The sequence below is a fragment of the Oryctolagus cuniculus genome, chromosome 3 (genome assembly GCF_964237555.1).
Source record: "Oryctolagus cuniculus chromosome 3, mOryCun1.1, whole genome shotgun sequence".
Lineage (NCBI taxonomy): Eukaryota > Metazoa > Chordata > Mammalia > Lagomorpha > Leporidae > Oryctolagus > Oryctolagus cuniculus.
Window position 1 is genome coordinate 170,594,219 of NC_091434.1, and position 23,852 is coordinate 170,618,070.

Consider the following 23,852-nt stretch of genomic DNA (forward strand, 5'->3'; position numbering starts at 1 on the left):
GGAGAGTGCCCAAAGCACTGGGATGCTGTTGTGGGGCGGCTTTGGTTGTGTGCAGTTTGGCTGGCTGTGCGTTTGCCCACTTTGTTTGGTTTGGACTTCAGTGGTCTTGCTTGTGTGCAGGAGAGAACCCAGGTCTGGTTTGGAGAGAGCAGCAGCAGCCAACAGTTATCTTGACTGGCCCTTAGGGGAGTGATCTGGGGAGCGGTTCCAACACTGAGCTCTTTGGAGTCCATCACCGAAGACACCCGCAGCGAGCTTTGGTTTCTTTGTATCCCTGTGTCAATTCAGTTGTACTTTGAGCTGCCCAGTGCCTTGAAATAAAAACCCTTGGGTTTTCCAATGCCTGCTGTTGGTGGCATGCACATTTTAGTACCTGTGGTCTAGCACGTAGCCTTTGTCAGCATCGCTCACCATGTTATGTTTTGTTCAGGCTCACACCTTGCCCACCCAGGGTCTGAGCCCATTGTGCTAACCATGGTGGTGGTCATAGTGGGGGTGCAAGTAGCAAAGTTTTCAGTTTTCTTTGCTTCCCGACAGAGCATGGTTGAAATCATTGCGCCCCTTTCTCTTCTTCGAGGGGCTGGGAGAGAATAATGAATGCGTCCTTTGTTCTGATGCATCTTTCTGTTTCCCACACAGGAAGAAACTGACAGCTGCCGGTCAGTGGGTTTTCCTGAGCCTCACCTTCCCCCTGGTTAGATCCCTCACCGTGGCAGCAACCCTGTGCTGTGGAGGTAAGGTTTCACATTATTCATTAGGCTCGAGCCCTCATTAGTAACTTCTTTATCAAATAAACACTGGGCTCTGCAGACACAGGGAACAAGAGCCCACTTCATTCAAAGCACAATGATAAATGTCTCCTGTGGTCCTACACTCCAACTCTTAACATCTGCGATCTGCCCGTCTCCATGGCAACATAAAGTCAATAATAAAAATAGCCCCAATCCAGGAAAGGCACAGCAGGGAACGTCTGTCCTAAAGGAAAACAAGCGCTTGACGTGAACTTCCATCGCAGCACAAGGACCCACGCAGAACGTAACCATTGATGGATAGGAAAACAACAGATGACTTCGAGAAGTGGTGCCTGCATTCAGTGGGAGGCCTGAAGGGGACCCTGCCTCTTATATTCGTGGGCTTGTACGGCATGTATTTTACATTTTGTCTAAATGTGTTTTGAATTATAAGCTTGTTAGGTTACACTAGATTTAAGGGGAACCATAGATTATGAAAGGACCGCTATCAAACGAAGGGTTGAGACTCGCTGATGCAGGCTGTGCCACATAACTCCTTAGCCAAGTTGTACTCCGCCACATAGGCCCCCTGCGCCCCCTGCCCACCTGCAGCCTGACCCGGGGCGCTGCGCCCAGAGTCCTTTGGGGGTCACTGGGACATTCCTGAGGCTCGGTGGTCCCCGGGAGCTGGGCATAGCTGGGGTGAGGGCAGTAGAGCAGCCCTCCAGGAGGGAAGAATGTGTCCTGCGGGGTATAGGAAGATCTCCACGGGTAGGATATTTTCAAGGATGGGGATTTCGAGTTAATTCAATTTTCTAATTAACTGTAGTGACTTTGGACCTTTTAACTCATGGAGTCTGGTTTAGTTAAAAAAAAAAAAGAGGCTGGGGGATGGGGTGGGGGGAACTTCATGACCCTGGTGTCCCTGCCGGCCCTGGCATTCTGCAAGCCTATGAATTGAGGACAAAGCATGATTTTGTTACAGCCTTTGTGGGTAAAAAACTTAGAATGTCTGAACTTACTGTTCTACTATGGCAAAAACCATGTGTTGAATACAACTAGATGGTGTGTGTGTGTGTGTGTGTGTGTGTGGATGGGTGGATGTGGCTTAAGGAAAAAAATCTAAGCAGTTTACAGCCAATCCCAGGGCCTAGCTGTTTGACCTTGGGCAAGTTCCCCATAACTTTCTTTAAAAAAAAAAGAGAGAGAGAAAGAAAGGAAGAAAGAGAGAGAGAGAGAGAAAGGAAGGAAGGAAGGAAGGAAGGAAGGAAGGAAAGGAAAGGAAAGGAAAGGAAAGGAAAGGAAAGGAAAGGAAAGGAAAGGAAAGGAAAGGAAAGGAAAGGAAAGGAAAGGAAAGGAAAGGAAAGGAAAGGAAAGGAAAGGAAAGGAAAGGAAAGGAAAGGGAAGGGAAGGGAAGGGAAGGGAAGGGAAGGGAAGGAAAGGAAAGGAAAGGAAAGGAAAGGGAAAAGAAAAGAAAAGAAAAGAATTTATTTGAGAGGCAGAGTTACAGGAGGGGGTGGAGGGAGAAGACAGAAAGAGAGAGGTCTTCCATCCACTGGTTCACTTCCTAAATGGCCACAATGGCCAGAGCTGGGTCCATCCGGAGCCAGGCGCCAGAAGCTTCTTCCGCGTCTCCCATGTGGGTACAGGGCCCCAAGCACTAGGGCCATATTCTGCTGCTTTCCCAGGCGCATTAGCAGGGAGCTGGATTGGAAGTGCAGCAGCTGGGACTTGAACCGGCGCCCGTATGGGAGCCTGTGCCACTGGTGGAGGCTTAGCCCACTACACCACAGTGCTGGCCCCTCTTTGCCACTTCTTATTCCACCCCGGCCCCTGCCTAGCTCCTTTCTCCTTTTTGCTCTTTACACGTTTACTTGCACTTCGTCCGTGTTCCCTGTGGGGAGGCCTTTTCTGTAAGATAAATAATGGAAGGAGAAGTGGACTTGCCTGTGAATTTGGGAAAGTGGGACTTGCAGTCCAGAATTTTCAGAGGGTGGCTGACGTCAGGGAGTCCAGCTGCTCTGCATTTAAACAGAGTGACATCCAGCAGCTGCCAGGGGTCACAGTGACCCCAGAGGTACCTGGGCTCCTGCCAGCCGAGCAGAGAATCTGCCTGACTGGTAGATGGGGGTACTGCCTTAGTGCAACTTAAGGAAAGTTGACTCACAACAGAAATTCTGGGTCTGAGCTGCCTGACCTGAAAGGAGCAAATGGCTGAACCAAAGGGCTACACTGGGGCTGGTGCTGTGGCGTACGTGGGTGAAGCTGCTGCCTGCAGTGCCAACATCCCATATGGGCACTGGTTCAAGTCCCGGCTGCTCCACCTCTGATCCAGCTCCCTGCTGATTCATCTGGGAGAGAAACAGAGGATGGCCCTGCACCCATGTGGGAGACCTGAGGTGGGCTCCTGGCTCCTGACTTTGGCCTGGCCCAGCTCCTGCCATTGCAGCCATTTGAGAAGTGAACAGGTGGATGGAAGATCTCTCTCTCTCACTCTCTCTCTCTCTCTCTGTAAACTCTGCCTTTCAAATAAATAAATAAATCTAAAAAATGGAAGGGGGCTACATTGCTGCATTGGACCTCTCTTACAATTTTACTAGCTATAATCCAAACAATATGATTAAAATAATGGATTTGTCAAACCTCAGGCCAAACATTAACCCCGGTTGATTTCTAATCCTAACTGTGGCCCATAGCCGACCCCGGGGACTAAGCCCATCTCTTCCGGTTATCAGCCAACTGGCCTTGGATAAACGACTTAAGTTCTTCCAGTTCCTGGCATCCTGAATGGTCAGGGAGTAAATGAGATCATGTATGTAAAGTGCATTTACATACAGGTGCTCTGAGTTTGCTCTGTTTCTGCATCTTGCCCTGGGACTTGCATATTTTAGGAGAACTTTGTTGACCTCATGGAAAGTTTGGGATCACTGTGGCTCAGAACCCTACCCTATTCCTCTTTTCCTGACATTTACTGAGCTAGAAATACGATGGTAAGAGTCTCCTGCTGCACACTGGGGTTCGTGGCTGAAATTCAGCCATGCTGGATGCCCTCAATATTCCCATTGGACTCACTAGTGACTTAAGCTATGGAGCATAGCAGAAAAGGGTTAAGAGACTGCAGGCTCAGAAATCAGTTTTAAGCCGTATAGTAGGTGTGCTAAGTCAGTGTTTCCAAGCAGGGGTGATTTTGCTTCCTGGGGGACATGTGACATGTCTGGAGACATTTTTAAAAATTTTTCAAAAAGAAGCATACATGTATGTATGTATTTGAAAGGCATAATGACAGAGACAGGGAAAGAGAGAGACAGAGAGAGAGCTTTCATCTGCTGGTTCATTCCCCAAATGTCCACAGCAGCCACGACTGGACCAGGCTGAAGCCAGGAGCCAGGGACTCCACATGGGCCTCCCACATGGGTGGCAGAGACCCAGGAACTTTGGCCATCATCTGCTGCCTTCCCCAATGCATTAGCAGGAAACTGGATTGGAAGCAGAGAAGCCAGGGTTCACACCAGCACTCTATTATGGGATGCTGGTGTCCCAAGAGGTAGTTTAACCTGCTTTGCTACAATGCTGGCCCCTGGGGATATTTGTGGCTGGCCCATCTTGGGGGGTAAGGTGGACGCATGCTACTAGCATGTAGTGGGTGGAGACCGGGGCTGCCCCTGGACATAACACACTGGAAGGAACTGTCCTGTGCCAGCAGTGCAGAGGGAGAGAAAGCCCAGTTCAGAGGTAGCCAGTTGGACAAAATTATTTGGAAGCTGGGGGATCCTTCTGGTTTTACTACCCTATTGTTTTGTTCGGGTGTGAGAAAAGTCTGGATGCGGGAGGCACTCAGCGAGGTCTGCAGTCCTTTTTAAACCGGGCTGCTGTTAAGAATTCAGAGTAGCGTGTTTGCCTTTTGGACAGAAAGCTCTGTTGACTCTTGCATGCCAAAAATCTGCTCAGGGCTTGCCGTGTAGCAGCAGCAGCAGCAGCAGCAGAATCTGTCCATAAAAGGGATGGACTGCGCTACCCAGAGGGATTCCCTTCAAGGGTTTCCCTTGTGAGCCTGAAAAATCACTGGGAAAGGGCAAGAAGCTCTAGTCTCGAGTTCTAACCACTCACCGAGGACTGTTTATCCTTCCCTGGAGGTGAGAGGGGAGCAGCAGCTGGGGGTGGGGGTGGGGAGGCAGCACCCCATCCCTAAAAAGGGCTTGTTTAGAAACCACCTTCTTGTCTCTTGGACGTGAAGATTAAGCAGTTCTTCTCTTCTGGAGAAGAGAGCCTGACTCTCATACTCAGGGTGGGGGCAGACGCCTGGCTTCTGGCTCAGGCAGCCGAGGGCCTGGACCCCAGCTTCTCTAGCTGTGTACCGACCCTGTGACCTTGGACAAAGAAAGGAAAATAACAAATTCCCGCACACCTTCCGTATGCCAGATGTGGATCTAGTGTTGCTCATGCAACATGATTTCATTTTAGTTTGACACTGCTTTGTTGAAGTAGCTTGGCTACCTTGCAGTCAGTAGCTGGCTGCATCACCCCAGGGTTGTTGGATTCCAAGGCCCAGGACTTTTCCTCCATGCCACATGATAGTCCCAAATCCTCAGGCTCCCTAAGCCTCAGTTTCTGTGCTTATTAAGTGGCTATATTCAGGCCACTTCAGTCAGGGTTGGGAAGGTAAGTTTAGAACAGCCTATGTGCCTGTACTTGGGTCAGGACTCCAGGGAGAGACCAATGTTCCTTTCTTGCCCACTCCCCCTCCCTCTTCTGTGGCAGCTGGATGGCTTCGGGGACATTGCATGCCCAATGGAGGACATCCCTGTGCTGACATTAAGGTCTTCTGCCCACCCAGGGGCCTGGCTTCTGCTTCCTCCTCTTTTTTTCTTTCTGTAAAGGCTCAGCCAATTCCCCGGGGCTGGGGAGTTGAGAAGTGGGTGGAGTCAATTCCCTCTTCCTGTTGCCTCCAGTTTCTCTGCCATCTGTGAGAGGCCAAGGTTAGGTGGCCCAGAGCTGGCTCCTGAGAGTCAGGGAGACCTGTTATCTCGTTCTCACGAGCTATTTCCACTGGAGGGAGGCCTCAAGGCAAGTCTTTCTATTATTGCATGGAACCTTTCCTGTTTCCAATAGCCATGGATCTTGTTGCAGAAGTTGACAGAGATTCAAGCTCTCTATCTTCTGGGGAACAAACGTTTCAGTCCCTGGTTTCCAAACTGTACACAGAATCCAAACCCTATTTTATCTGGTTCATAGTTTGTATGCCTCTCTCTCGGAGAGGAGAGTTCAAAAGTGGGAGGTCTAAGGCAGGATTCAGCTGTTCCTCACTCTCCCCACTGTGCATGATATTGGCGTCAGATCTCGATTCTGTGATGTTCCCATTTCTAACAGTTAGTGCAGGACAAATCACTCTTCAGGGCTCTGCTTCCACCTAGCAAAGCTTAGAACAAGACCTGCAAGGACCGAATGATTTTCAAGTGCAGTGCAGTGCATGTGGGCCCACGGTCCTAACCCCTGGAACTAGCAATGGTACCTTCATTGGAACAAAAGGCTGTTTACCAACATGATTACCTAACTTCGTGAGATGTGGTCACCCTGGATAATCTGGGTGGGCCCTGAACGCCATCACAAATGTTGTTATAAGAGTTGAGAAAGTGCCATGGAGACAGGGAAGGGATGTGTGCAAGGAGTGCTGGGTGCCAGCAGCAGGTAGAAGAGACAAGGCGCACATTGTCCCCCAGAACCTCTGCAGTTGCGCTGTTGATCCTTTGGTTGCAGACTGGTGGCTCCAGAGCTGTGAACAAATAAATCCCTGTTGTTTCAAGCCACTAAGTCTGGGGCTGATTTGTTTTTTTCCTTTTTTAAAGATTTATTTTATTTATTTGAAAGACTGAGTTACAGCGAGAGAAAGAGAGAGAGAGAGAGAGAGAGAGAGAGAGAGAATGAGGGAGAGAGGTCTTCCATTCTGCTGGTTCACTCCCTAAATGACCACAACAGCCAGAACTGTGCTGATCAGAAGCCAGGAGCCAGGAGCTTCTTCCGGGTCTCCCACAATGGGTGCAGGGGCCCAAAGACTTGGGCCATCTTGTACTGCTTTCCCAGGCCATAGCAGAGAGCTGGATGGGAAGTGGAGCAGTCAGGACTAGAACCGGCACCCATATGGGATGCCGGCACTGCAGGCTGGGGCTTTAACCCGCTGCACCACAGCGCCAGCCAGGCTGTTTGTTATAACTGCATCAGGAGTCTCATACACTAAGTAACTTAACTCTATCCTGTGGCAACACACTCAAGAATATTTGTAGAGATACAAAGTGATCTTGCACCTAACAAGTTAAAATCTGCAATGTTTAACATCTAACCCAAAAGAAGCAGGAATGCAAAGAGCTAGACAATTCAGTAGGAAATACAGCATACAAGGAGGAGAAACAGTGATCAAAATTGACCCAGAGGGGACCGGTGCTGTGGTGCAGTAGGTTAAGCATCTGCCTGAGGGGCGGGCATATGGACACCGGTTTGAGTCCCGACGGCTCCACTTCTGATCCTGCTCCCTGCTAATGGCCTGGAAAAGCAGTGGAAGCTGGCCCAAGTGCTGGGGCCCCTGCACCTACATGGGAGACCCTGAGGGGTCTACTGGCCCCTGGCTTTGGCCTGGGCCAGCCCTGGCCATTGTGGCCATTTGGGAAGTGGACCAGTGGATGGAAGATCTCTCTCTCTCTCTCTCTCTCTGTGTCTCTCCCTCTCTCTATTTGTAACTCTGCCTCTCAAGTAAATAAATAAATCCTAAACAAACAAATAAAAAAACTGGCCCAGAAAGGACTCAGAGGACAGAATCAGCACCCACACTTTGTTTTTTATCCATGGAGGCTGCCATGGATACAGCTAAAATCCACAGTCTGGTTTCCCAAGGAGAAAAAGGAGCACACGGTCAGACAACCCAGCCCTGCGGAACAGAATTCGCCTCGCCAGCTCTATTAGTCAGGGTTTTATTGTTGCAAACAACTGAAACAGATGTGGGTGATTTGAACAGAAAAAAAAGCTTTGCATAAAAGGATATTGTGTGTTTCACAGACTTCAGAACCAGGCTTAGAATCTGAGCAGGGACAAACGAGGCCTGGCAGCAGCCAGGACCACAGCCAAGATCTCGCTGCCGAGCCCCTCTAGCGAGGAGAGTCCTGGACCCCAGGCCGGCGTGCCCCTGGGAGTCACCAGCCTCACCTACAGCCGCTGCCCCTCTGCCCGTGCTACCATTGGGAGGTCTGCGTGGTTGGCACTGCTGCTCCAACGGCCAGAGAGGATCCTCCTTGTCTCTGCTTCTTTGCCCAGTTGGTTCAAATCTGTGATGGGTGCACCTGCTGGAGAGATTAAGTCATATCGGGAACCCCAACTTATGGGCTGGTTTGTGGGGGCCCAGCATGGGAGTCGAGTCCAGATTAATGGCTTCCTGTAAGTTTTATTTAACATCCCTACTGTGCAAATGTTAGTCGGATACACTTGAGACTTAAGAGTGATCACTAGGAAGTAAATCATCTAAGTCTGTTTTATTCAACTTCCTATTTTTGGTGATTTTCTTTGCTAGCATTAGTTACTTCGTAGATATACTGAAAGGTCACCACAAAACACCGAACACCGGAGTAAGGGAGAAGGTTTACTGTTGGGTGGGGGAAACCCGACAGGCTGCCTCCTCATGTACCAGGGAACAGCAGCCTGGACTGGGAGAACAGGTCTTAGACAGCTTTGCAGAGGGAAGGAAGTGGGAGCAGCCAATCCCATTAGGGCGGGCGTGGAGCTGAGGCTTGTGATTGGGCCATTTGGTCAGCTGACTTTGAGTAAACCAGGCTGGGCTTAGGAAGATGGTACCATTTTACTGACACATACAATTGGCTACCAGTTTGTTTTCTTTGTATCCAGCATGGGGAAAATAAAGTCTCCCAAGAGAATAGCAGGTGGATCCTTTGCAATGGTGTTGGGTGTCAAGAACAACTTTCAGCTTATTGTTGCCATTTCCAACTTGCTTCCCAGATTAACTCTTTGATCTGCGGCGATCCTTAGCAGTTACCCCATTCTTTTGGGAAGCATTAACTCAGAGAAATCAGACAGGAAGGACCAGTGTTTTTGACAAGAGAATGATATTATCTGAGAGCGATGGAGACACCTCTAGGCTGTCCCTGGCTCTGTACTTCGACCCTGTGAAGTCCACTGCTTTGAAATAAAAACATCACAGGAGGATGGCACCTAAATGCGATATCACTTGTAGCAGCTTTGGAGAGTGAGACTTCTCCAGGCAATAGCTTACGCTTACTTGGCTTCCTGCAGAATTTCACTCCTTATTCCTCACACTAACCTTATCCAGGAAAGTGTGTTCCTCTTTTCCACAGATAGGACAGTGAGGGACAAAGAAGTCCAATGACTTGCCCAAGGGCCACTCAGCTAGTGGATGGTGGGACCGGGCTTCCAATCCTCTCCAATGTCCACCTGTTTAATCTCTGTCCTTTGCTGCCCCTTGCCTAGGAGAGTGGTCACATGGGCACAGCAGATAAGTGCTGGAAACAGAGAGAAAGCCATGGTGTGCAGACTCAGGTCTAGGGCACTCTGCCAATGAGGGGATGCAATGGGAGGATCTGGGGGGCTGGCATGATATAAATCACCCCATGGCTGCCACCCTCTGAAGAAGTCACCAATAACTTTCATTCCTTCCACTGCCTTGAGGTCCAGAGACAAAGGCAGGGGAGAGAGGCAATATTAGGGGCAGCTGTGAGTGAGGCTGGAGGAGGCCTGCCCTGTGATTGCTGCCCACTGGAAGCCGAGCCCGCAGTGTGTGTGGCCCTGAGCTGATTCGTGATGAGGGAGAATGAAAGTGCCGGTGTCCACCCTGGAGCTCCGGCTGCAGAGGCGGACAGAGCGCCGATGCCCCTCTACAGAAATGAGCCCGAGTCCTGTCCCCAGACAGAGGGATTCCCTGAGCACCCTCCCCAAGAGGAATCCACAGACAGGACAGCAGGAACCACGGAGCTGCCGCTGCTGCTGCCGCCCCTGGGGAATTTTCTAGCTCTGGGTGAGTAATGAGTTTTAATTCTGGGAGACTGCCAGGCTCACAGAAAAGCAGGATTCAAGTCCCGTCCTCATTCATCCCCTCTCTCCCTCCCTCTCTTCTTTCTCCTTCTCCTTCTTCTTTTTAAGTTTATTTATTTGAAAGGCAGAGTGGCAAAGAAAGCCAGAGAGACAGGGGGAGAGAGAAAGAGCAAGATAGAGAGACAGAGAGAAATAGAGAAAGAGAAATATCGTCCATCTACTGATTCTCTCCCCAGATGCTGCAACAGCCAGGGCTGGGCCAGGTTGAAGCCAGGAGCCGGTAATCTCATCTGGGCCTCGTGTATAAGTGGCAGGGACTTAAGTAGTTGAGCTGACCCCTGCTGCCTCCCAGGTCCGTTAGCAGGAAGCTGCAGGTGGGACTTGTTCCCAGGCTCCCTGTTTTGGATGCAGGAGTCCTGAGAAGAGGCTTAACTCGCTGTGTCACAAAGCCCGCTCCTAACCCCTCCTCACAGCGTCTCTAGCTCTGCCTCTACCAAGCATCCAGAATCATTAGCAGATAAGTACAACACATAAGAGAAACAGAAGAACACCAGCAACTCTTCTGTTTCCCCAATCAGACCAGGCAATGGTGGGGAAAAACAAAAACTGATGCCAAGTCCATCATTTAATGACTCCACCTTCCCAACTCCTTGGTCCATCACAGGACAACCAGGTACAATGCCCCCTTCTGCCTGTGGGGTTTACGTTCTGAGACTCCCCCAACCCCTGCTGGTTGCCCAAAATTGTAGATATACTAAACCCCATGTGTCCCGTGCTTTTTCCTATACATATATAACTATACTGAAGTTTAGTTTATAAATTAGGTGCAGTAAAAGCAACAACAATTAATAATGACATAGGAAAATTATAACAACGTACTATATAAAAGTTATGTAAATGTGGTCTCTCTCTAAAAATATCTTATTGTAGCTTCACCTTCACTTAAGAAAGCTTCTCTTTGTTATGTCCAAATTGCTAGATGATGCATGTACATTTTGGGCCTAAGTCAAGATTAGTTTGACACAAACACTGCACACCACAACCGTCAATCTGGTAACCAGGTTGGCTACTGAGTGACTAGCAGGTGGGTGGTGCATACAGCGGGGATACACTGGACAAAGGGATGACTCACGTGCCCCCGTAGGACTGAGAAATATGGTGTGAGATTTTATCACACTACCCAGAATGGCACGTGATTTAAAACTGACGAGTTGTTTATTTCTGGAATTTTTCACTGAGTCTTTTCAAAACACAGGTGCCTGGAACAGTGGAAAGTGAACCCGCAGAAGACGGGGGAGTACTCTACAATGAGCAGAAGGCTTTACAAGTCATAACACAAACACTACACCCTGACTCTTTTAGACCAGCGTTAGATCACATCTCAAAAATGTCTGCTGTTGGCCGTCCTGTCCTTTTGAAGAAACACAGAAACTAGCAATGCCGATTAGTCTATTCATAAATATGTTGGCCATATTTATCTTTTAGCGTTCAAAAAGTAAAGTAATGAGCCACACAAGTTATCAACGAGCAGTGAAGAAGGTAATTTGGGTGTTCACATAGATTGTTGGCTTTCCTGATTCCTAAGACTGTGTGTCAGACAAGGGCAAGTGGGGGAGACATCTAGACGTAGACTGCCCGGACCCGGAGGAAAGCGGCTCTTAGCCAGTCCTGCCTCCTCCACCCTGCTGCTCCCCACAGTCACTCCCAGCGTCTGCTTTACCTCCTTTCCCCGTCTTGCACTCTGTGCACCCCGGATCTGTCTGTTTCTGGTACTGCTGCTCCTGATTCTAGCCAGCCCCCTTGCACCATCTGCCTCCTTGGTGCTGACTTTCCCTTCTAGTCCCTTCTCTTGAGCTCCTCCTGGCTGCCTGAGGCCGTGCACTATCAGTCTGCACACCCCCTTTTTGTCTCCAGCTCCACCACCGGGCCTTGCTCCCCCATTACCCATGCTCCCCTTTGTCCTAAACCAGCCAGCCAACCACAGCAAACCAACACACACAGTTCCAGGCGGCCACACCCCCAAAGCAAGTTTCCTTCTCACTTTCTCTTTATCACAATGTCTTTTAAAAAAAAGTCACCTGTCATCCGAGTCTATTCTAATCCCACCCATTTCCTTCCTAATCCTTGCAGTCTGGCTTCCGCTTTTATGGCCCATAATTTTTTAAAGGTCGGTATTTTGCGTTATTCTGATTTTGCCTGATTGCTTGATAAGGTTAACCCTGTTCTCCCTGGCCACCCCACCCCCGTCAACTTCTCCCCTCCATCAGCCTCCATGACAATGTCCTTGCCTTCCTCCCCCTTCCTCCCCCTTCCTCCCTGGGACTCCTCCTCCCCATCTCCTCCAGCTGCCAACATGAGTTTTTCCCAAGAACTCGCCCTTGACCCATCCCCTCTCTCCTATGCTCTTGTGGTAAACCCACTCGGGCTCATGGCTTTAATTCCTCCCTCTTTGTGAATCATGTCTGAAACCTTCTCTTGCCAGTCTGGCTTTATCAACCCCTTCTCTGACATTTCCATCCATACTTCCTACCAGTGCATTGATTTTAATGGGTTCAAGTCTACATTCACCCCTTGGCTTCATTAGCATATATTTCTTACCATTCCTGTTCATCAAAATTTTTCTGGGGATAATTATTTGGTCTAGTGATTAAGAAACTGGTAGAAACACCCATATCCCAAATCACAGCACCCAGGTTCAAGTCCTTGCTCTGCTCCCAATCCCAGCTTCCTGCTGGTGCCCACCCTGGGAAGCAGCGAGGTGATGGCTTAAACACTTAGGTCTCTGCCACCCATCTGGGACACCTAGATTGAGTTCCAAGATCCTGGCTTTGGCCCCATGTGGGGAGCAGCTCGGACTAGACTAAGTTACTGGAATTAAGACTTATTCTATGCATCTGCTCTCCTCTGTGGGGAGCAGCTCGGACTAGACTAAGTTACTGGAATTAAGACTTATTCTATGCATCTGCTCTCCTCTGTGGGGAGCAGCTCGGACTAGACTAAGTTACTGGAATTAAGACTTATTCTATGCATCTGCTCTCCCACAATATGGCGCTGGGAGAGAAGTAAACAGCTTCCGCACAGCTGCCTCCAGTTCAACCAATAAACTGTAGGACCTGCTCCTGATTGGAGAGCAGCGTACTCGGCGTGTGGGCAGCCGAGTTGGGATTGGCGGAGGAGGACTATAAAGGAGGAGAGAGACGGCATGCACCGGGAACATCTATGGGGAACATCTAAGGGGAACATCTAGCTGAAGGAACACCTGTGCAGCCCCCGAGAAGAGCCGGCCGGCGGTGTGCCACTCCCCTGCGGAAGTGGGGAATGTGGCCAGGGGGAACTGCCCTTCCACGGAGGTGGAAGGGATAGTAGCCAACCCGGGAAGAACCAGCAGCAAACCCGGGGAGGGCCGAGCAGACGAAAGAACAGCGCAGGGTCCTGTGTCGTTCCTCCACGAAGAGGGGGAGCGACATAATGGTGCCGTGACTCGGATACGAAGCCTAGGCAGGACTCTGTGTCGTTCCTCCACGAAGAGGGGGAGCGACATAATGGTGCCGTGACTCGGATAGGAAACCTAGGGCGGATAGGAAACTTAGGAGGGAAGAAATGACTCGGATTAGGAAACCTAGGTCGGATAGCAAACTTAAGAGGGAAGAAACGGGAAGAACTGGGAAAATACCGGAGAGAGAGACTAGCAAACAGCCTAGGGAAAAGCCGGACGAAAAGGGTGCCGGAAGAAGCTATTGAAAGCCTAGGCATAGACTCGGATATGGACTACGGGGGGAAGCTGGGAGAAATCTCTAAGGTCGAAAGCAAAAGTGAAAGCTAGAACAAACAGACTCGGACGCGGACTGTGGGGAGAGGCCAGGAGAAATGAGGGAGGAATATCGTTGGAGGAAAGCTTGGGGAAACATACCGGGTAGAGAAAAATGTTAGGGAAATTGAAGCCGCGGGGGGCAGGCCGAGGCGGAAACGGAAGCCACTTTGGGGTTCTCAAGTTAGCCCGGGAATAGGGGGCGAAAAGTTGAAACCAGAAGCTGAAACGTGAGCAAGGTTGGGATCCGTCTGATTAGCCCGGGGAGCAAAGGACGGGAAGCCAAACCGTGGGGCGGAGACGTACGCTGGGTTGAATTCGCCAGGCTAGCCCGGGGAACTTAGATTGAATGCTAATGGCGGACACGTAAGCTACGCTGTGTTACTCGCGGAAGCCGCCGCGTGCAGAGAGAGCACGGGGCGTGAATAGATAGGGAACGGGACTGGCGTAGGCCGTGGTTCGGACGCGAGGGGGTTAAGCGTGGAGACCGCGGAGCGCGCGAAGCCGAGCCGCACAAAGCCGGGAAGCTGCACAGATGAGAGAGGCACGCGGGCTGAAGCGGCGCAGAGCCGGGAACCCGCCGGCGGGGCGAGGTGCCGGGAAGCCGCGGGGATAAGAGAAATAGAAATTTAGAAGCAAAGTGAGAGAAATAGGAATGCTGGAAGATAGAAGTAAAATGGGAGAAATAGGAATGCCCGGAGATAGAGAAGTGGAGAGAAATGGGGCCTCCCCTCAACATGGCAATGAGAAAGCTTGCATTCGGTCTGCCTGATTAAGTGAGGCGATGAGCACGATGAGCACCTGCGGCGGCTAGCAGCTTATGCGCCGCAGGTCACCGAAGACAGGCACGAATTAACATCAGTAAAGCTTCCCCACAATGCAACAATTAGGAGGCTTGGATTCGGTCTGCCTGATTTAAGGCGGTAAGCGCCAGCAAGCAGCTCGACCAGAGTATGAGCTGCAGGTCACCGAAGATAGGCACAAACCAACACTAATAAGTCTCCCCCACAATAAGGCAATGAGAAGGCTTGGATTCGGTTTGCCTGATAGGTTTTGTAAGCCCCTGCGGGCAGAGCAGAGCATGCGCTGCAGGGCACCGAACACAGGCACGCATCAGCGCCTAAAAACCTCCTCACAATGGCGAAGAGAGGACCCGGATTCGGTTTTCCTGATTGATAGGACTTGTAAGAGCCTGTGGCAACTCTAGCAAGTAGAGCAGAGTGTGTGCTGCGGGACACCGAAGACAGGCGCGTAACAACGCCAAAAAAAAAAAATAAAAAGAAAGGGGGATCTGTGGGGAGCAGCTCGGACTAGACTAAGTTACTGGAATTAAGACTTATTCTATTCATCTGCTCTCCTCTGTGGGGAGCAGCTCGGACTAGACTAAGTTACTGGAATTAAGACTTATTCTATGCATCTGCTCTCCTCTGTGGGGAGCAGCTCGGACTAGACTAAGTTACTGGAATTAAGACTTATTCTATGCATCTGCTCTCCCACAATATGGCGCTGGGAGAGAAGTAAACAGCTTCCGCACAGCTGCCTCCAGTTCAACCAATAAACTGTAGGACCTGCTCCTGATTGGAGAGCAGCGTACTCGGCGTGTGGGCAGCCGAGTTGGGATTGGCGGAGGAGGACTATAAAGGAGGAGAGAGACGGCATGCACCGGGAACATCTATGGGGAACATCTAAGGGGAACATCTAGCTGAAGGAACACCTGTGCAGCCCCCGAGAAGAGCCGGCCGGCGGTGTGCCACTCCCCTGCGGAAGTGGGGAATGTGGCCAGGGGGAACTGCCCTTCCACGGAGGTGGAAGGGATAGTAGCCAACCCGGGAAGAACCAGCAGCAAACCCGGGGAGGGCCGAGCAGACGAAAGAACAGCGCAGGGTCCTGTGTCGTTCCTCCACGAAGAGGGGGAGCGACAGCCCCACCTAGCGCTGGTCCTTGTGGGCATTTGGGGAGTGAACCAGTAGACTAGCACTCTCTGTGTGTCTTTCTCTCTTTACACAGAAAGACAAATAGCACACGTGTGAGTACTAGAGGCTGAGCAGGGTTGGGGGAGGGAAATGAGGAGAGAAGGGGTGACAAGTACTAAAATGCAGTAGGGATAGCACAACAGGTTCTGGTGTTCTGCACTATCTTGAGTGACTATGGCTCACAATGATGGATAATGTTCTATATAAGGAACTGGGACAGGGGAGCTGGCTGGCTTCAAACACAAAGAAACGTTCAGGAAACGGAAAGCCTGGTTATCTGGTGTGGCCCATTTAAGCTACGTATATGCATTAAAATGTTACATTGTATCCCTTGAAAATGTGTAAGTATTACACATTCAACACATTTAAGTGTTAACTTAAAAAAATTTTTAAAAGATGACATGGAATGGTACTTCATAATGAAGCACATTATAAATTTTGCAACAGAATACATTAATATTCACATAGACCACAAAACGTCCTCCTGCGAATTCAGATTCAGTTTTGCGGCCAAGTGAATCGGGTCCACTATTGTTGACAGGTGACTTTGAGAACATTTTGTTGGCAGAGCTTTCTGGATATGGAGACTGTGAGACAGGGATTCTGAGCCTGTGTCTGTTCTCAGTTCCGCACTCAGGCTGGGTCCCTTAAATCACGATGCAGGGTGATCTCGAGGTCTCTCCACGAGTTTCATTCTGTGTTGCCCTCTTTTCACAGGTTGACAGCAGCGCATGTGGCCACTGGACAGCATGAAGGGTGGAGGCAGCTGAGACCAGGCAGATGGAGCGGACAGAAGCCAGGCTAGCATAGAACCTACGTACATCTTTCCGTGTAGTCTGATCATATCTAGGCTACTTATAATACCTAGTGCAGTGTAAATGCCATATCATCGTTGTGATATCCTATTGTTTAGAGAATAATGGCCAGAAAGATCATCTATACGTGTTCAGCATAGATGGAATTTTTAAAATATTTCTGATCTGTGATTGATTGTGGACGTGAACCCTGCTGCTACGGAGGGCCGGTCGTGCTTGTCTAAAGCGTAAAGGACATCAGCTGAAACACGAAGTCCCTTATTGTCCTCACAGTAAGTAGCATCATATTTTTTTTCAGATAATTTTCTATACTTATAAATACCGACTGGGTGAAATGACTCTCCCTAGAATGAGACTGCTGCTTGCTTTTGCACACAACCATGTGTTTCAAAGAACTTTTCACATGTGTACTACACACAGCGCACCCTAAACCCCACAGAGCACTTCATTGGAAGTGTGTGACATAATTCATCAACTGTTTATGAACAACATGTGGGCCACTCTCGACTTCTCAGTACCGTATCACAAATAATGTGGCAACGAACATCCGCCTAGAAGTTTTCTAAGGACTATTTAATCTACAGCTATTTAATCTACAGCTAGAATTGTTGGGCCAAAGTAATGCATACTTAAAACATACATCTTTACTTGCTCATTTGAAAGGCAAACGGAGAGAGAGAGAGAGAGAGAGAGAGAGAGAGAGAGAGAGAGAGAGAAGAGAGAGTTTAATCTACTTTTCCAAATAACCACAACAGCTGAGACTGGGCAAGCCAAAGCCAGGAGCCACGCACTCCAACCAGGCGTCCCACACAAACAGCAAGGACTCAAGTATTTGAGGAATTACCTACTGCCTTCCCAAGGGCATTAGCAGGGAGCTGGATGGTAAGTGGAACAGCTGGCCTCAAACAGCCACTCCAATATGGAAAACAGGCAACCCAAGTAGGTCCACCATGCTGGCCTCAAAGTAATGCAAACTTTTAATAGATAATAATAAATTGCTCCTAGTGTCACCAATGGTCACTATTCCTTGTCTTATCACTTTGATTGCTGGAATTCCTATTATTATCTCTATCTGCAGTGACTTTTAGTGAGTTGAGCATTCTTCCTACTCTATGGACTATTTTGTAAACTGTCTTAACATCTTTTACTCATTTTTCTCGTTGTTTATCTTTTTCTTGATCTGTAAGAACACTTTTTACGTTAGTAATAACTTCTCTTTGACTTATATATCAATTTGTTGTTGCCTTTTGATTTTCTGAGTTCTTTTGCCCTACATAATAAATTTAAAATATGTGATGTCCCCAAAACTTGCCAGTTGCAGCAGTGGAAAACTTGGTAGAGTCTTTGATTCTGTCCTCTTTTATTTTCCCCCACCTCAGAATAGTAGTCAAGTCTTGTCAATTTTGTAGAAAACATGTATTTCCTGAGTGTTCTTTCCTTTTTGTCCTCACTGATGCCTTTCAAGTTGAAGAACCGATTTCTTCCCACTTTATTTAATTCAATAATCTCTGTTTCCCGTCTTATCCTGCTTGACACACTGCTATCCTATCTGAAACACATACCTCAGCTGTTAAAGATTAATTTATTTACTTGAAAGGCAAAGTTACAGAGAGAGAGAGAAGGAGAGATCTTGCATCTGTTGGTTCACTTTCCCAATGGCCAAGGCTGGGTCAGCCCAAAGCCAGGAGCCTGAAATTCCTTCTGGGTCTCCCATGTGGGTAGCAGGGCCCCAAGCACTTGTTCCATCATCTGCTGTTTTCCCAGGTGCATTAGCCGGGACCTGGAACAGCTGGGATTCTACTGGCGCCCATAGGAATGCCAGGGTCCTTAACCCTAACAGGCTTAACCTGCTGTGTTAAAATTCCGGCCCTCTACTCAAACAGGTTCAATGGTTGGCACAACACCTACAGCTCACATGTGCATTTAGGGCATTGGGAGGGCCTGAATGCTGGTATTGTCGCCAAATGCATCTGCTGAAATTGAACCCCCAGTGTGATAAAGTGCGTGCGAGGGCTCCACACTTACAGGTAGCATTTGTGACTTCAGGAAAGAGACAGACAGCAGCACATTTGCTCCTCCCACCACGGGAGGGTACTTCAAAAAGCTCATGGAAAATGGAGTTAAAATTTCCTTTTTGTGCAAAAAAAAAAAAATTTGAAATCCAGTATATGAGTAGTCTTCACAAAGTTCATGAAAATCCATAGTGTGGGGAAAAAAACTATGCATGGATTTAAAAAATGTTTGCCCCAAAACAAGCTTGCCCTGTAATTGCATTTTTCCACAAACTTTTTTCGAAGGACCCTCGTCAAAGGGTCTCTGTGAGAAACCAGCCCTCGTGAAATACCAACCCTGTAAGCACCTTGGCCTTGGATTTCCTGTCTGCAGAACCGGGAGCCATCAGTTTCGGTCACTTCTAAATTTCTCAGTCGAAGGCATTTTATTACAGGCAGGCTAAGCGAAGACAGGCCCTCGACCTCTGCCCCCAAGCCACCTCTCCAACCTCACTTTACATCAGCCACCAGGTAGTCACGAGCTGCCTTTTGATGTCTGACAATAGCAAGTTAAAACACACACACACACACACACACACACACAGAGCAAACTCCAAATTTACTTTGTGGGGAATGAAATCTACACCTAGCAAGAGGTTCTGAAGTGTGTTCCCTGTGTTGCTTTGCAGTTAGTTCTCTGGCCGAAGATTCTCCCTTGCTAATGAGCTGTCGGGATTTGGCGTCCACGCTGATCTGCTCACAGGTTGTTTTGCTTTATAATTACCTGTTACCTGTCTCTCATGGTTAATATTACGGTCGCGCGGGGTGGTTGTGGGGGCTCCAGTAAATGACACCCTTCCCTCCACCTGAGTTCTGAACCAAAGGTAGGATCACAAAGACACTTCCTTATTGGACAAACCGGTTCTGAAGAGGGCGGCTTTGTCGGGCGACAAGGGCGACAAGGACGACAAGGAGAACCTTCTTCCCCTCCAGGCAGGTGCGGGGTGGGGCCACGCAGGGCTTCCTTCTCCAGACCTGCGCCTGCACAACAGGCTCCTGTCTGCCTCCTGCTGGCCACTGTGCCCCACAGCAAAGAGGGCGAGAGGACCCAGGGCTTTAGCAACACTGCTGTCTGTTCCTCGCTGACAAGGTGCTTCTGGGTCACACACCTCTGTGAGCCTAAAGGTGTTCAAGGGAAAAAGAAATCACCTTCCAGAAACCAAAGAAGTGTTCCCTGACCCCTCGACATCCTCTGATACACATGTACACGTCTTGAAGCCAGGGTCTCTATTTTCAACCTCACTCTATCTTAGAATCATACCAAACTTGCTAGATCTTTGCTCTTTCTGAAATTCACAAGGAAATTGTATTCATTTTGCTTTCCAAGCGTGTGCTTTGGCCACCCAAGCTGCTTCCTGTAATGCCAACCATCTGGGCATGCAGTAAGTTGGTGGCTGAGAGCCGTTGTTTTCCATTTTCGTTAGGGTATTTGGTGCCAAGTAGATACAGCCTGAGTGGGTCTCTTTGAAGTGTCTTCATATTGATGCATCACCTCCTCACAGCACGTGGCTCCAACTTCAGACGCGTGCGTCTCCTTGGAGGGCTCTCCATGGAAAAACTCAGGGCTCGTGACCAAACACCGTTCAGTGGACTTGAGTAACTGAGTGTGGATGGGTGAAATATTGAAGTAAACTTTGGAACTGAAACGTGTGGGTGATACCATATATGCATGGACTCTGGTGCGTGTGTGTGTATTAGGCAGCACATTATTTGGTTAACAGTCAACACTCCTGAAGGAACGGGGTTTCTCTCTCTTTCCACTTTCTCCCTGTCACCACATATGCGTGTGTGTGTGTGTGTGTGTGTCGCTCTAGATGGAACTTGTTTTGGGCAGAAATAAATCTATATATTTATTTCAAGTATAACGATGTCCTTAAGATTGCTCCCAGGACTTGATTTACACGTTGTCCTGTTGCCAAGAAGGACTGTGTGTGTGTGTGCGTGTGTGTGTGTGTGTGTGTGGGTGGGTGGGTGTGGGTGCTGCCATAACAGAATACCTGAGACTGGATACTTTACAACAGTATTTGTTTCTTAGAGTTCTGGAGTTTGGGAAGTCCAAGGTGGAAGGGCTTTTTGGCTGCGCCACCTCATGGTGGCAGAAGGTAGGGCAAGAAAGCCTGCCACAGGTGCCTGGGCAGGAGGAAAGAGGAGGAGAGACGCAGGGGTGGGGGGAGGGAGAGCAACCGCACTCCGGCTGTAGCTGCCCGCACTTCTGTGGTATCAGCACTCATGTTCCCCCGACATCACCACATAGTAAAGGTCCCACCTCTCCACGCTGTTGCACTGCGAATGGAGTTCAGGATAAACAGTCACACCATAGCAGGGGCTTTGCAGTTGAATCTGGAACTTTGTGTAAAATGCTGCTGTGGCTACCAGGACTCCCGCACCGCTGGGAGACGGAGATAGCCAACAAGCCCCGTGGCGGGAACCCCGAGTAGCCAGGAGATGTTGTCCAAGGTGTGGGACTGCTCACGCGTGTGTGTGTGTGCGCCGAGAGCAGGTGACTCCTTAGGTAGGGAGAGGGCTACACACACCTGTGGCTCCTGCCAGCCTCGATGTGGTGCTGATGAAATCCTGGAGTGGTATCCTGTGGACAAACACCTTGGCAATTTTGATGAGGACTCTGGGTGATGACGGACATGGCAACCCAAAGGAATAAAACCACCAAGACGCTGATGAGAAGGCTGTAAGAGCCACTCATACCCTAAACCCAAAACTAGAGTGGAGGGACCAGACATGGTGCAGTGTGAAGGAAACATCTTTTCCCAAGGGTTTTGGCACCTCAGTGCTTCCCGCATATGGCACTGTCCACTGGACATGGGGATGTGAGTCTCCTTTAGGTGCCAACTGGAAGAAGAGGGCTGAGGCAATGCTTACTTTCTGCTTTAAAAACCATCACCAGGCCGGCGCCTTGGTTCACTAGGCTAATCCTCCGCCTGTGGCGCCAGCACACTGGGTTCTAGTCCTGGTCGGGGCGCCGGATTCTGTCCCAGTTGCCCCTCTTCCAGGCCAGCTCTCTGCTGTATCCCAGGAAGGCAGTGGAGGATGGCCCAAGTGCTTAGGCCCTGCACCCCATGGGAGACCAGGAGAAGCACCTGGCTCCTGGCTTCGGATCAGCGCCATGCGCCAGCCACACCGCGCTGGCCGCAGCGGCCACTGGGGGGTAAACCAAGGGAAAGGAAGACTTTTCTCTCTGTCTCTCTCTCTCTCACTGTCCACTCTGCCTGTCAAAAAAAAAAAAATCACCAAGAGGGCATGCATTTAGCCTAGCACGTAAGAGACTTGAGTCCCATCTCAGAGCACCTGGGAGGCACAGGGACGGCGCGAGTAATCGGGTTCCTGCCACACAGGTGGGAGCCCTGAACTGAATTTTTAGCTTCTCCCTTCAACTTTGGCCCAGCGCCAGCCATTGCAGGCATTTGGAGAATGAACAAGCCACTGGAAAGTACTCCGTCTATATCATTCTCTGTCAACTAATAAACAACACAAAAAAATGGATAAAGATTTATTTATTTATTTGAGAGGCAGAGTTACAGAGAGAGAGGAGAGAATTTCCATCCTCTGGGTTGCTCCCCAAATGGCCACAATGGTGGAGCTGGTCCCATCTGAAGCCAGGAGCCAGGGGCTTCTCCTGGGTGTCCCACACGGGTGCCGGGGCTCAGGCACCCGGGGCCATCCTCCACTGCTTTCCCAGGCCACAGGCCGACAAGAGCTGGTTCTGAACAGGAGCAGCCAGGACTCGAACCGGTGCCCATATGGGACGAAGCACCACAGGCGGAAGCTTAACCTACTACGCCACAGTGCCAGCCCCATAGACAAAAATGTTAAGAAAAAGGCATCACTGGCAACAAAAATCCAAACCAAACATCTCCCATAGATGGAAGGAATATTCAGTGTGTTATATCTGAATGTATAGGACGGAGTCCCCACATCTCTGAGTGGAAATGTAAGGTTCGTGAGCTCCTATCGCATTTTCTTCGTGTCTCTCTAATGTTTTTCAAATAAACTAATTAATTTGTCTTTTAGGAGGCAGGGAGGATTAAGTTCCTCCTGCAGTACCTGTATTCATTCTAAGTGTGCTTGGATTTTTCACAATTTGTTTTCTCTATTTGAAAGCCAAAATTAGAGGAGAAAGAACAGTCATGGCTGGTTCACTCCCCAAATGTCTCCAATGGCCAGGCCTGACCAAAGCCAGGAGCCAGGAACTCTGTCTGGGTATCTCACGTAGGTGGCAGAGGCCCAGGATGAGGCCATCTTCCGCGACTGCTTTCCCAGGCACGATAGTAGCGATTCGGATCATAAGCGGAGCAGCTGGGACTCGAACCAGTGCTCCCATGGGGTGCCTGTGTCCCAGGCGGTGGCTTAACCTGCTGCACCAGGAGCATGCTTATTTTATATTCTCTTTCAGCTTGGCGTTCTAGTGCCTCCCACCCTTAGAAGGCAGGAAATGATGCTGGTGAACCCTGCAGTCCACAGTATCTTCTGACCGTGACTTGTGACCAATTGCTTCCTTCAGTGTTCTGCAATTTCTTTTATTGTGAGCTCATCTTTCGTGGGCCTGCCTTGCTCCTATCTGGATCGTGGAATGTCTCTCTAGAGTGTTTCCATAATGGCTTCTGCCAACCATTCCAAAATATTATTAGCGGGGGACCAGTTTTTACATTAATTTCTCAGCTTGGGAAGTTTCTGGATCATTTTAGTAGGGTAATTTTAAAAATCAAATTCATGTGTAAACCAGGCCCAGGCTGTCAGTTTTTTCAAGAAAGACTTGTTTTTTTTTTTAACATAAAGAGAGGCAAATGAATGGCCATGTCAGCTTGCTGTGCTGGGTAGATTTTCCTGGTTCACACATTTCTTAATGGCTCATGCTCACAAGGCCTTGGCTTTCTCTACAAGTCTCATTCTCGACTCGTCTTGCGCGTGCTCAGGGCCGTATCTCCTGGCCATTCCAACCTGAAGTCTAAGGGTTATGAAGAGCTGTGGCTCACTCACTTTTCAAGGGCAAATGGAGCATCAGCTCACTGGCGAACTTGGCTCCACCTTCCTTCCTTCTGTAAATTCCCCTTTAAAGTTGTGCTGCACAGGGGTCGTCTGTTTGTTTTCTCTTGGAATCCTAGGCACGTCCAGAGGGAGGCTTTGCAGGTGAAGTCAGCTTGCCATGCTATCAGAACCAGAGGACTTTCACAGATGCTCTGTGCTCCTCCCCGCATAGGGCTTTGTGACCTCATGCTAAGATTAGTGCAGTAGTCCCCCAAGAGCCCCATGCCCCACCGATGTGCATTCCTCTGAGCAGCCTGAGATACCGTCTCAGCCACCTCTTTCTTTTCCTTCCCCCCCACCCCCAGGCAGAGTTAGACAGTGAGAGAGAGATAGAGAGGTCTTCCTTCTGTTGGTTCACCCCCCAAAGGCTGCTACGGCCGGAGCTACAC

General features: G+C 49.5%; 1 long non-coding RNA gene across 1 annotated transcript; it reads left to right on the forward strand.

The window, feature by feature from the left end:
• The first annotated feature begins 637 nt into the window (after positions 1-637).
• Positions 638-17,072, forward strand: LOC127491667 (uncharacterized). Its single transcript, XR_007920525.2, has 2 exons — positions 638-734; positions 16,275-17,072. It is a non-coding gene; the product is annotated as an uncharacterized lncRNA (long non-coding RNA).
• Positions 17,073-23,852: the final 6,780 nt, after the last annotated feature.